At 40.2% G+C, this 14,421-nt stretch overlaps 1 protein-coding gene across 9 annotated transcripts in view; it reads right to left on the bottom strand.

Moving 5' to 3' along the window:
- The window catches only part of LOC103096863 (trichohyalin-like), a 60,052-nt gene that overhangs the window by 18,829 nt on the left and 26,802 nt on the right, over window positions 1-14,421 (bottom strand). The gene's annotated exons all lie outside the window — the stretch shown is intronic.

Below are 14,421 nucleotides of genomic sequence, written 5' to 3'. Positions count from 1 at the left end.
AGCAAAAGACAGTCCCTGCCCTGAAGAAGCTCACAATCTAATGGAGGAGATAAGTCAACAAATAAGTACAAATAAGTTATATACATGATAATTTTAAAAAGAAAGGCACTAAAATCAAGAGGGACTGTGCAAGTCTTCCTGTAAACGATGAGGTTTTTACTTGGGATTTAAAGGCAGTAGGCAAAGAGGAGGGAGAACATTCCAGCCATGAAGAACAGCCATGAGGGAAGTTTCTTATTCGTGGAATGAGGAGGAGGCCAGTGTCACAGGATTGAAGAGTATATGTTAGAGGGTGAGGTGCAAGAAGCTCAGAAAGGTAAGAAAGAAGGGGCTCAGTTATCAAGGACTTTGAACTCCAGAAGATTTTGTAATGGATCCTGGAGGCAATTGGGAACCATTGGAGTTTATTGAGTTAGGATGTCATTAGGAAAATCACTTTGGTGGCTGAATAGAGGATGGATTAGAATGAGAGAGACTTGAAGTAGGCAGACCCACCTGCAGGCTATTACAATAGTCCAGATATGAGTTGATGAGGGCCCTGACCAAAGAGATAATAATATCAGAAAAGATAAGAGCTTATTTGAGAGTGTTGTGAAGGTGAAATCAACAGGTCTTGTCAGCAGATAGGATATGGGGGATAAGAGGGAGGAATCCAGGATAAAACTCCTAGATTGCAAAGCTGAAGACCCAGAAAGTTGACATTGTCCTCTACAGTAAGTTAGGAGGAGGAGGAAAGGATTTATGGGGAAAGTTGATGAGTTGTTTTGGACGTGTTGAGGTCAAGATGGCCACTGGACATGAGTTTGAGATCTCTAAAAGGCAGTTAGAGATACAAGATTAGAAGTCAACAGAAAATTTGGGGTGGGATATATAGATTTGAGAATCACGAGCCTGGAGATAATTATCTGTGGGAGCTGATGAGATCACCAAGTGAAGTAGGACTGAGGGAGAAGAGGGCAAAGGAGAGAACAATGAGGGATATCCACCAACAGCAAGTGGGCATGACCTGAATGAGGATCCAGTCAGAGACTGAGGAGTGGTCAGAATAGGTAGGAAGAGAACCAGAACAGTGAATAATGTCCTAAAAACCTGGAGGAAAGAGTTTCATGGAGAAGAGGATGAGCATCAGTGTGAAAGGCTGCAGGGAAGCCAAGAAGAATAAGGATTGGGGAAAAAACAAACCTGTGGATTTGGCAGTTAAGAAGAGATCCCTGGCAAGTGGAGAGAGCCATTGCAGTGGAATAATGATTGCATGCCCCTTGGGTGTTTATAGAACTAGAGCTGCAAGAGAAGCTCTGAGGCCATCTAATCCCATTTTATAGATAAGAAAAATTGAGGCCAGATTAAGTAAATTGCCCAAGGTTACACAGGTGGACAACATCAGAAACAGGAGTTAAACCGTGGTCCTCTGACTCCAGAACCAGGGCTCTTTTTACCATGGCATACTGCTATTCCTTAGCAGTGACCACCCTCCAGCCTTCATCTATAACCACTGTAATGAAGATACCCACATTTCCATAGTTAGTCCCACCTATGCCTTTCAATTTCAGCCCCACTTCTTTGTTTACCTCTTGGACAAGCCTAGCTCTCCTATCATCACCTCAGTCTCAATATGTCTAGAACAAAAAAATCCACTGCCACCACCACACCCCTCCAAAAATCTGGAATTCCTATTTATGCCAATGGTGCTATAAATTCAGTCACCAAAGCCTGAATCTTAAAAACTTCTGGATTCTTTCCCCCACTCTCCCTTCTATCCTTCAAGATAAAAGTCTAAACTCCTTAGCTTTGCTTTTAAGACCATCTATTATCTTGACCTTCCCTACCATTCCAAACTTAGCTTCTGTTACTTCCCGGAAAAAACCTTCTACTCCTGTTCTCCTGAATGTAGAATACATGTTTCTGTCTATGTTCCCCATCTAAAGATACCTTTTTTCCCTTTCACATTTCCTAGGCTAATTCAATAAGACTCAACTAGCCAGTCCTTGTAATAGTCCTTCCTTGGAATTCACCCTTATTGTACATACCATCATTTGCTTTATAGTATCAACTTTTTATGGATATGGCCTGCTTTCCCTCTTAGACGGTGAGTCCCACTGCATCATAGGCTATAGTATAGTCCTCCAACATAAATGTTTATTAATAATGAGCATTAAAAACTAATTTAACAATTTGCAAGTCCAGAATCAATCCCTGCAAGTCATCAAAATTATCTTAACCTTTCTTCATCTAATGAATGCTTTCACTTTGGCATAGACACGATCATGGGTTTTCAAAAACAATATCAGATGAGTATAAACCCTGGCAAGGCCTACCAAACTCAGAAGGCATTGAGTATAGGCCCGTACTAACAAGACTGGGTGTCACTTAAGGACAAGCATTACTAAGAACTGGGTTTCAGTGATGTCAACTCATAATAAAATTCTCCACCAAGGTATAATTCTGCCTCGGTGGAAGGAATAGCTCCACCAATAAAACCACAAATATTCTGAAGTATTTCAAGCACCATGTTCACTCATCCTCACAATCGAAACTTGAACTATATGGGTAAATATGTCTTTATTTACTGGTTCCATTTAAGTAGCCCACTCTATTTTCCACATGTTTTCCATTTCCTGATACTAAAGTCAGTTTTCTTCCTTCCTTGCAGCCTTATTTAAACCTACAACTTTTATCTGATGTTCTTTGATTAAAAAAAAAAAAAGCCTTTTTGTGTGCTAATTTGGTCCTTTTTAAAAGGTTACTTATATAATCCTTTTAGGTGTTGCTTGGGTCTCATAAATATCTCTCTTCCTCTTCTTTTGCCCTTGATAGCATTTTCCAGTAAAGACTCACAAAATGCCAGGAAATGCTAGGCTACAGGAAACAAAATGGGAAGCACTAATCCTCCCCTGTATAAAACCATGTCATCTCCAGGCTACAGTGTGCTGTGTGCAAGTCTAGTAATCAAAATACTTTTTAAAAAATGTAACAGGGGCAGCTGGCTGGCTCAGTGGATTGAGAGCCAGGCCTAGAGATGGGAGGTCTTAGATTGGCCTCAGACACTTCCTGGCTGTATGACCCAGGGCAAGTCACTTTCAACCCCCATTGCCTAGCCCTTACCACTCTTCTGCCTTACAACCAATATACAGTGTTGATTCTAAGAAGGTAAGGGTTTTAAAAAAATGTAAAGACTATAGAAAAAATCTAGGGAAGAAGCACCTACCAGTCTTTAGAAATAAGGGCATATTAAAAAGATTACACCCTTCTTCCCTCAAGCCTGAAAAGATGAAGGCTGAGATAAAAGAGGGGAACATATACAATTTTTTTAAACCCTTACCTTCTGCTTATTAATGCATACCTTTAATCATTTGCTGTTAAACCATGTCCAACTCTGGACTAGCTATCCCTGGGGTTTTCTTGGCAAGGATACTGGAATGGCTTTCCATTTCCTTCTCCAGTGGATCCTTTTGTCAGGCAATCAGAAGTTAAATGACTTGCCCAGGATCGCACAGCTAGAAAATGTCTGAGTCTGGGTTTGAACTCAGGTCTTCCTGTTCAGGTCCAGTGCTCTTAACCACTGAACCATAGCTGCCTCTGCCTTGAATCATTAAACAAAGTTTAAAATAAAAAAAAAAAAAGCAGTTCAACAAATCAATTGGGTGAATTTAAACAAAAGGAATTGTACTTTGCCTCAGGCCATGAAGTCCAGCCCATACCCAAAGCATGGATTCTATTTTTATTCTCATCTTTCTACTCCACAGTCTCTAGTGATTTAGAACTTATTAATCACCCTTGACACAGTCTATTCTAGTTATAGTTTTAAGTGTAGAACAAACTACTTTAAGCTGAAATCAACCTCTTGGCATTTCTTACTCATTCTTTTTTCTTTTAATCCCTTACATTCCATTTTAGAATCAATACTGAGGATTGGTTCCAAGGCAGAAGAGTGGTAAGGGCTAGGCAATGGAGGTTAAGTGACCTGCCCAGGGTCATGCTTGAGGCCAGATTTGAACCTGGGATCTCCCATCTCCAGCCTGGCTTTCAATCCACTGAGCCACTCAGCTTTCTCCTCTTGTTCTTTCCTCATACCTGCTCCCCACACCCCCGCACCAGGACAAAACATAACAGGCCTGTCTTCCCCATGACAGTCCTTTCTCAGTTGAATCCAGTTGTGTCCCCATAATCCCCCTCCCTCCTACCATCACTCCAAGGTAGAGTCAGGGATCAAACCCAGACCAGTGTTTCTACCACATTGTACTAAAGAAAACCTTTGAGGAAGATTAGGAGACCCAGTGGCCCAAATGTCATGATAACAGATCCATCATTTGGGGGAGAGGGGGAAGGAATGGGAGACAAGCTTGAGAGTCTCTCCATCTTGCCCAAGCTGGAAAGGCAACACGCCACTCACGGTCCAATTCCAATATTAACTGGTACAGAAACTTTAACCTCCAACATTAGTCATTTGTGCCTGACTTGGTGAGGATACCTGATCAGATTTAGCCCTACTGCAGCTCAGAACCTCTCAATTCAAGAAGTCCACTAGCCTTAACTTCCTCTCAGTAGGAAGGATTATAAGTGTGTACCTCCATACTTGGCCACAATTGGTTTTTGTTTTAAAACCTTACTTTACATCATAGAATCAATACTATGTATTACCACAGAAGAGCAGTAAGGGCTAGGCAATTGGGGTTAAGTGATTTGCCCAGGGTCACACAGCTAAGAAGAGTCTAAGGCCAGATTTGAACCCATAATTAGTTATTAACGGAAACTAGTAAGTTTAAGGGTATGTCCTTAAAATTTTTGAGGTGGTAATGGAAGGCAATGATGATATATTCAAGAATCCATCCCATGGTACTGATCTTAGAGATGGAATACTGCCTGAGCAGGAAGAAAACTTTTAAGTTTGATTTAGTATGACCTCTTTTGTGTGCTTGGAAACATTGGATGTGCTATGCCAAAACACCCCAAATTGAAATCTAAAACCCAGCAATTTTTTGTTCACATTGTCCCTGAGGCTCCTCCCTCTGACTGGAGGGTAGAGGAATGGATATTGGAGAGCTCTTCTCAGATCATCTACCATTTAAGGAGGGCTCCTAGGGAATCCCCCTCATCATTTCTCACCCAGATACTCTCTTGATTTTCATGATCTCCCGAAACCATCATTCTGCAAGATGCAATTGACTCAAACTCACAGCTCATTGAAGAAGATGGGAGAGAATCCTAGAACTCAGTCAAGAAGGGTAACTAAGTGAGAAGAGGGAGGAAAAAGCTGGTAGTGTGGGTTCAAAAGAGGATGTTGTCACAAGAGATAGAAATTCAGTGCCCTGGAGGGAGCAGGAGAGAGCAAAGAGTATGCCCCCCACTCTTACCCCCAGCTTCTCCCTTACCCAAAAAGTCAAGGAGGGGTGGGAAAAATGGCAACCTTCATGGGTGGTTGTCAAGGAAGTGGTACCATTTAAGGAAAAGGAGGCCTCACTTTAGGTGACTAGGGAGGTGGAGAAAAGGAAAAGGGTCAACAACTGAAGGGCATTGAAGAGCTGGTGCTCAATAGGGTACATTCTAAAGGGCATAGTAGAAGGGAATTATCATATGGTGGGTTGTGAGGCTTAGGAAGGTGAGGAAGGAAGGGAGCCTCGGACGTGGTTTGATAAAGATGGCAATTGTAAAGAAGAGATGAAAAAGACAGGATTTGGGGAGAGAGAGGAAAGGGAGAAAGATCTGGTGGGGGAGGGATGGAGAAGATTAATTGGTAAAGATTTGCCATATCTAGCCTGCCTCAGACACACCATGTTGCTCAGGGTCATCTTCCAGTCATGTTGTGGCTCAAACATCTACCTTCCTTCTCTCTCTCTTTTTTAAAAATTAAATTTCATTTTCACAAAGATCTGCCTTTTTTCCCTCTCCTTCTGCCCTCAACTGAAAAAGCAAGAAAAACAGAATCTCTTCTAGAAACATGTATGTTCAACCAAAAAAAAATTCCTGTAATATTCTATGTCCAAAAAAAAATTCTTAGTCTGCTCTTTTGAGTCCATCATTTCTCTTTACAGGAATTAGGCAGCGTATTTCATCTTGGAGCCTCTCAAATTGTGATTGAGCATTGATATACTTCTTTGTATCTCTAAGGGAACAATAATCAAATGAACACTACCATTTCTGGAATGGAAAACTCAATCATTCATCCTATGACTCAATTCACCATTCCTTTAATTTTCTAACCAAAATTACTCCTCCTTAGCTACCCCCCTTCAATATATGTTGTCTTCTGCTATTAGAATGTAAGTTCCATGAGTCCAAGTAAGCACTGTCTTAGGACTATCTTGTTTTTGGGTTTTGTATCCACCATAATTATCCCAGTGCCTGGCCATAATGTTTTTGCATTCATTCATTTTAGTAATTAGTGGTTAGAAGTTTGTAAAATAAATCAGTACCAAAAGGAATGATTTTATTTTGTGTGCCCAGGGGCCTTGCTGCCCCATCAACTTTTTGTTCTGAGTACATCATGGGCACATGCCCAGGTTATACTGATCTGGCCCCAGTCCTGCATTGTTATTTCAGATCAAGGCAACCTGAACCACTGTTATAGTATTTGGCAGTCTACAATTTCCTTGCTGAGCTTCTGAACCATTTTTGGATGGTCCTGTGGGAAGTTAATATTAATCTGAACTCCTTTTTTGGCTCCTCCAAAACAGCCTTCTGATTTAAAGCAAAGACCTTAGGACTGAAGCTCTGAACCATATCTTTCTGAGGCCATGGGTGGAGTCCTCTCTCTTCTTGTCCACCATTCTAAACACTCTGGTGTCTGGAAGACCTCTTGTCTGGACTGAGATCAGAGCCCAACAATCAAAGAGACTTGGAAAAGGGGCATCACAAAGACCATAAATTGTTGGAACAGACAGGAAGGGATTCTTCCCTTAGAATCATGGGCTGAGGAGGCAGGCAGTCTGGTTCTGGGCTGGCATAGCCAGTTCCAGAGGGAAGCCAGCCACACATGGCTTGGACTTTTTCTTTCTCTGGACAGCTTTTTTATTATTTGTAAAATTAAGGTACAGTCTCTGGAGAATTTTAAACATAACCATCCTGGTTCCTTTCTTTTTCTTCCCAATAATTATATGTACATTCCCCAAAATGTAAATAAGAACCCCAACCTGAGTAAATGACCATCTCCAATAATAAATCCAGGAAATTAGTTGTTTCCAGGTTTTCTTTTTCTGGCTCTTACATATCTGGGGATGGGAATGGAATTGGTCATGGAGAGACTATTAGGGAGAATTTGACAACAATTCTTACTTCTAGGAAATGTGTGTGTGTCTGTGGGTGTGTATGGTAGTAGTCTCTTGATACTTCACAGAATGCACATATATGGTCCATTTTCAGATACTATACTTTGTTGAAGGCTTTTGGGGATAACTTGCTAGAGGTTTGGTATAATGTTCTCCTCTGGGATTATGTCATAGCTGCCTGCTTACAAGGTCTCCTTGAGACTCCAAGGATCACACTCACATGGTAGGATCCACGATAACCTACCTGATGCCAAATTCTGCTAAAAAACAGTACATTGATGTTAGTTTAAAAACTCATCATAGACAATTGTTGATTTTGCTTGAGGTTGTATCTGTGAACCATCTCACAGACCAGGCAAAGATTGCCTCTTCCAAATCTGCCTTAGAATGAATTAGAGGGATGTAAAGGGCAGAGGTTTAGCAAATGCATCAACTTGACTTTAAAAACAAGCCAACAACCAAACACCACAGGGCCAACTCTCAGGAATCTCCTAGCTTGCCTTTCTAGAGAATATATCTATAAATCAGATAATTTTCCCAGGCCCATAAGCTAAGGACTAGTATGCTATTGGATGATGTCCTATTGTCAAGTATGAGAGAATTCTATCAGGCAAGCAAACTAACAAGTTTCAAACTTTTCTCAAAACCCAGTTCCAATTCTCTTTTCTCAAGTATCAGATTATGAGAATAGGAATATCATTAGTTGGTTTCAAACAAATCTTGGTTCCAGAGAAAGAACTGTTGGGAGCTGGCTGAATGTGGATCAAAGCATACTATCATATCATATCAGTGTAGTTATGATTTTATTTGGTAGTTTTGGTTTTGTATGAGTGTGCTCTTATAACAGTGACCAATATGGAAGTATGTTTTGCATTATAATAATAATTTTTTTTTAAATCTTGGTTCTTTAGAATTCTAGGGATGATCTGATTAGCTTAAGCTATTGTATCAACTTTATTTTAGGTTCATCTTTGTTTTTTCTTGCATAATAAATTTCAGTTCTAAATTGGGGATTGATCTTACTGGGGTCTATGCAGCTGTTCAACAAACTATTTTCTGATCTAGAAAAAGGCAGACTAGAAATATTTTCCTATTATTTGAAATGTCAAAGCAACCCTTCAGATGATTTAGAAGATCCCTTGACTCTTGGAATTACCATTTACAATGACTATTATGTGATTAAAGCACTTGGGCATCATAAGACCTGGATTTTAATCTTACCTGGCTATGCCATTAACTAAATGTAGGAATTTGGTCACATCACTTAATCTATGTGAACCTTAGTTTCCTCAAGTCATATCATCAACATTTATCAAGCATAGGCTGGGCAGCTAAGTGATACAGTAGATAGAGCATCAGGCCTAAAGTCATAAAGAATTATCTTCCTTAGTTCAAACCCAGCCTTAGACATTTATGAGCACCATGATCTTGGGCAAATCACTTAACCCTCTTCGCCTCAGTAGCTAGAGAAAGAAATAGAAAACCACTCCAGTATCTTTGCCAAGAAAACCTTAAATGGGGTCACAAAGAGTCAGACATGACTGAAAAAATGGCTGAACAACGAAATATGCTGAGCAATGTACATACAAAAAAAAATTAAAAATAATCACTGATTTCAAGGAGCTCAAAATCTGATGGATTTTGCAAACCACTATGTAAAACCAGATCTATATAGGACAGGGGCAGCTAGGTGGCTCAGTGGATAACTGCCCCTGAACTCTGTTCTAAAAAGATGGGCAGCACCTCCAGACACAGAACCTCAACTCTTCAGAGCAGAGGTCAGACAATGAGTCTGGCAAATGGAGCGAGTTCCAGAAGAATCAGTGAAGCAGAGGATCTGTCCCTTTATATTTAGTGTGAAGATGGGATTAACTCTCCCCTACCCATGTTTAGATTTAATCACCAAAAGCATATATATCCCACTTATCCTTAAGTATGGGGAGGTCTGTGACCCATGTATGCAATAGTGGGTGATGAATCAGAAACCCACTGACTGCCCCCTGGGCAGTCCTAAGCAAAGCGATAGCTGCAGTTGGTCCATGTAGAATGGAAGGAAGGCACAAGAAGTGATGAAAGGAAGGGTCTTTAAAAGTGACAAGAACTTCCTGTAACCAGCTCTTTCACCTTGGAACTTGACCTTGAAGAAGCTTGGGCTTGGGCCTCAGGCTGCTCTTGGATTTTCCCTTAGAACTACCACATGGGTAAGTGAATAAGGCTGACTCCTTTCCTGGCTTTTCTGGAGGTACTAGCCTCTGGAGGGGCCCTTTGTCTTGGAGGAAGCCTCGTGGCTAGAACCCTTTTTTTTTTTTAAACCCTTGCCTTCCGTCTTGGAATCAGTGCTGTGTATTGGTTCCAAGGCAGAAGACTGGTAAGGGCTAGGCAATAGGGGTTAAATGACTTACCCAGGGTCACACAGCTTGTGAGGCCAGATTTGAACCTAGGACTTCCCATCTCTTGGCCTGGCTCTCAATCCACTGAGCTACCCAGCTGCCCCCTAGAACCCTTTTTTAATTTACCTCTGGGGCCCTTTGCTGGGGCCTCTGAAGCCCTGCCTGGTTTAAACCAGGCCAGAGTAAATATCTACTCTCTCTCTCTCATTTCCTTACTTTCACTCTTTCCCTCTCATTTATAAATAAATTGCTATAAAGTCATTTTGACTTGAGTAATAATTTCTGGCAACCACACTCTTATAAATTTAGTCCAACCCTTTAATTTTAACCCTTACATTTGGACCACCTAGGTCCAAATTTCCATTGAGCAAATTATTCACCATGCTGATGCCTACCCCTTATAAATAATGCTAGAAATGAAGACATCTGTAACAACCCCTACATTTATGTGGTCTTTGCAGTTTCCAAAGGGCCTTTGTATGCATTTTAGGTAAGCAAATGTTAGATGGTGGGCCCAATGTCACATGACTAGTAATGAACTAGAATAAATAGTAAATTGAACTAGAATCCAAGTTTTCTGACTTTAAGGCCAATGCTACCCATTTAACTATCTGAATCCTATACCTACAATGCAGATATAGAGGGTCAAAAGAGGCAGCGTTCTAGGAGTGGGTCAAAGTGGTCCTTGTGCACAAAAAGTTCCTGCAAACCGCAGTTCTAGCCTTGCAAATCTAGTTTAGTAGCAGTGAGCTCCTTATTTCTTTTGCCTTGAATGTCTTTAATGTCCGGATCTTGGAAAAGGACCTTAGAAAGAACATAGTTCAACCCATTTATTTCTCAGATGAAGAAACTAGCCTAGAGAGAGGAAATTATTTTTCTAAGGTAATAAAATGTACTTTTACTCTTACTTCCTTTTGTTTAGTGACTGTTTTCCTGGTGGGGGGTTTTCCTCCCTGAATATTTAAAATCCATTTCTAACCTGCTATTTTATTTCTCCTTTCTCACCTCTTTTCTATTAATTAAAGCTTTGTTTTCTGATTTTTCCATTCTTTCCTTTGATTTCTCATCTGGCTCCTTGTTCTCCCTCTCCTGATTCCTTTGTCTTCCTCATCAGCTTGTATTTCCTTGTTGGGTAAGAATGTATACTGAATACCCACTATATTCTGAATATTTTATTTCTAATATTTTCCCTCAGGATTCTTGCTTTCCCAGACTATAGACATGGTCTTAAATCCTTTCATGACATGTTTTTTTCTTGCCTCTCTGCAATCTGGGTCCGTCCACACACTGCTGCTTAGAACAGCATATTTCTTTCAGGCTACTGTCCATCTCCTTCTGGGCCTCTCACTTCTAGATACATTCCTTCCTCCCCTTTGTCTACCTCACTTTCCTTCTACCTTACTCATCCCTTTTTTCATTTGTAATCAGAAACTTTCTTCTCTGCCTTTATTACATTTTCCTCCTATTCCTTCTTTGCCTCCATTCTACATTTTTTTCTTCTGTATATTTTTCCTCTCTTTTTGATGCTTTGGTGTTATTTATATCTAACCTCTCTTAATTTAGCATCATCCTACAACAAGTATAGTTAGTAATACATAATTTTACCTTTTGCTTATATACTATCTTAAATTGTTTTCTAGTGCTTTCTTTTGCTCAAGTGTTATATCTTCACCTGGATTATAATTTCCTTGAGACCAAGCACCATTTCTTCTCTTGTATCTTTTTTAAAAATCAAAGCTATTTTATTTTCCCAATTACATGTAATAATAATTTTCAACATATCTTTTCCGAAATTATAAGATCCAAATTCTCTCTCTCCCTCTCTCCCTTCCCTCCCCCTGCCTCTTGATGGTGGTAAGCAGTTTGATCTAGTTCATACATGTATTATCTCTCAAAACATCCTTCCATATTGGTCACTCTCATCCCAGCATGTTGTCTATTACACCAATGACCATTGGACATCCTCTTGTATATTTTAAGGCACCTAACATGGCTGGGTACTTAATCATTCACAGTTCATTCATTCAATAAACATTATTAAACACCTCCTATATGGAAAACAGTGCTGGGTTTTGAGGGGACATATAAGTTGGGGGATGGAACTAACCAACAAGGGTCCAGACCTCAGACTGGGCACAATGGATTTTGTCTGCTGCCAACCCTGTGGGAAGTTTTTGAGCCTGCTTCTGAAAGTGTGATGACCTGTAACAGTGGGCCCTTGTCCCCAATTCAGAGCATATTCAGGTATTCTGTGACTGTTTCCAGTCCATTTACTATGTGGTGTAGGAAAACCTTTTAATTGGGTAATGAGCCCAAACTGAAAGTGAATAGAAAAGGCTCCAACTGAGAAACTCCATCTCCATCTGCCCTGGTAGAATAAGTTTTTTCTGTTTTTATATCACCAGGTATTCCCCAATACCTTTCCTCTATCCCCTTCCAGAAAGCCATCCCATATTATAAATAGTATTTTTAGAGAGGAAAGAAATCAACACAACTGATTGAAAAACTCTGCAGATATGTGCAATGTGTAATACCTGTAGACCTCCAGCCTCCATGATGGGGTAGGTTGGGAGTATCTTCTCATATCTCTTCATTTGAATACTTAATAAGTTTATGGCATTTACTTTCAATTGTTTGGCATGGCATTGTCCTTTCCATTTACAGTATAGTCATTGTGTATATTGTTTTCTTAGCTCTACTTACTTCACTCTGCATCAGTTCATACAGCCATGTTTCTCTGTATTCATCACACATATCATTTCTTATAGCAGAGAAACATACCATTACAGTCATGTACCTCAATTTGTCCAGTCATTCCCTCATTGATGAGCATCTACTGCGTTTCCAATTCTTAGCTATCACAAAAAGCATTATGATAACTATTTTGTAGTAGAAGGAGAATTTCTTCTTATCAATGGCTCCATTAGTAACTGAAGTCTATGGCTCAAAGGGTAAAGGCATTTTAATCACTCTATTTGTATTGTTCTAAACTGCTTTTCAAAATGATTGTACTGCTTTACTGCTCCACTAACTAGGTATTAGTGTATCTAGCACTAGGATTAAAAGAAGTTGAGAAAAGCTTCTGATAGAAGGTGAGATTTTAGTTAGATCTTAAAGGGAAGAAAGGGACTTGAAGAAGGGAATAAAAAACAATATGAAATAAATATATAAAGCAAAATGCAGATTTTACCATCATTATCTTTTTTTAAAAACTCTTACCTTCCATCTTAGACTCAAAACTATGCAATGGTTCTAAGGCAGAAGAGTGATAAGGGCTAGGCAATGGGGGTTAAGTGACTTGCCCAGAGTCACACAGCTAGGCAGTATCTGAGACCAGATTTGAACCCAGGATCTCCCATCTTTAGGACTGGCTCTCAATTCACTGAGCCACCAGCTTTCCCCTTTACTATCATAATCTTACATGAATGGATCAAATAATTCAATGAAAGGTTAGAGAAGTGGTGTGGAGCAGGAAAGGAAGTTGATCAAAAAGAGAATTAGCAACCAGCTAATGGGATAGCAGAAAACTTCACAGAGGAGGTAGCATTAGTCCAGGTTTGGTCCTTGTCCAAATTATCTGTCTCAGAATAGAACAGACTTCAAAGCTCATCTAGTCCAATAGACAGCTGAACAGGATTACTCTCTACAACATCCTTAGTCAAGTGGTCATCCAATCTAGAGATGGGGGTCCCTCTATTTACCAAAGCAGCTTATTCCACTTTGTAATGGCTCTCATTGTTGGGATTTTTTTTTCTTTCATCAAACTGAAAAGACCCAAGACCAAATTCTCTGTTAATCATTCTCCAGTTTCCATCAATAGTGGAACTGTGAAATCAGATTGCTTGTAAAGCTGGTAGGTTCCCAGAAGGGAAATGTAAGGTAATCTCCATGGAAGTTCTGGTGTCTTATCCATCATCCTTTCACTTCTGCCAAATTTGGCTAGAGCTCTTTGTTTAACATAAACCCTCAAAGTCTCCAAGTCCCTGGAACTTCTTTCTTCTCCAGAAGCCGAGTTTCCTTTCTTAATACTTGTCCAAGTTTAATCCAATTGAAAGGACATTTAGTAAGTCCCGATAGTATACTAAGAACTGGGGATACAAGGATAGGTAAGACACAGATTTTCAGGGAGTTTGCCACCTGATGGAATAGGGATGGGGAAATGAGACATGAGGAAATGACTGACAGAAGACAAACTGAGAATAAGTTCAAAGAACAGTAGGATCTGGAATAAAAAGAAAACAGGATCTGTTTGGTTTTCTTGTCCTTGAGCTAAAAGGCAAATTATTCTGATCAGCTTTGACCAGTGTTGTAAACCAGATCTAGTGCCAGCAACAGATTGGTTCGGGTTCCATGCTAGCGTGAAATGAGGTGCTCGTAAAGTCATTGAACATTTACAAAAGTAGGTTTGCTTTGCCCTTCTACACGAAGACATGTGTCAAGGCTAGAATGGCTCTTAGCTTCTCTGGTCATGGCCTGCCCTCATCTCCATCTAGAAATGTCTGATTCTTTGGTCATCAGAGTATGTTGATTTGCATGGTTTTAGGCACCCACCAAGTTTAAAAGGTTTAAAATCCACACTCCTTGTAGCTGGAACTTTTAATACCCATAAGTGATCAGAAGGCTATGTCAGGGAAACTAGGGTCAATCAGTTCCTAGAGGCGGCTTTGTCCTGGACCTCCCTGGAATAGAGGGATGAAGAGGGGGGGCCAGGGAAGGCTTCCTATTACAGGTGCTATCACATAGGATGGAGATTATGCTTTCCCAGCCAG

The sequence above is a fragment of the Monodelphis domestica genome, chromosome 1 (assembly GCF_027887165.1).
Source record: "Monodelphis domestica isolate mMonDom1 chromosome 1, mMonDom1.pri, whole genome shotgun sequence".
Lineage (NCBI taxonomy): Eukaryota > Metazoa > Chordata > Mammalia > Didelphimorphia > Didelphidae > Monodelphis > Monodelphis domestica.
This window is presented reverse-complemented; position numbering and strand designations above follow the sequence as displayed.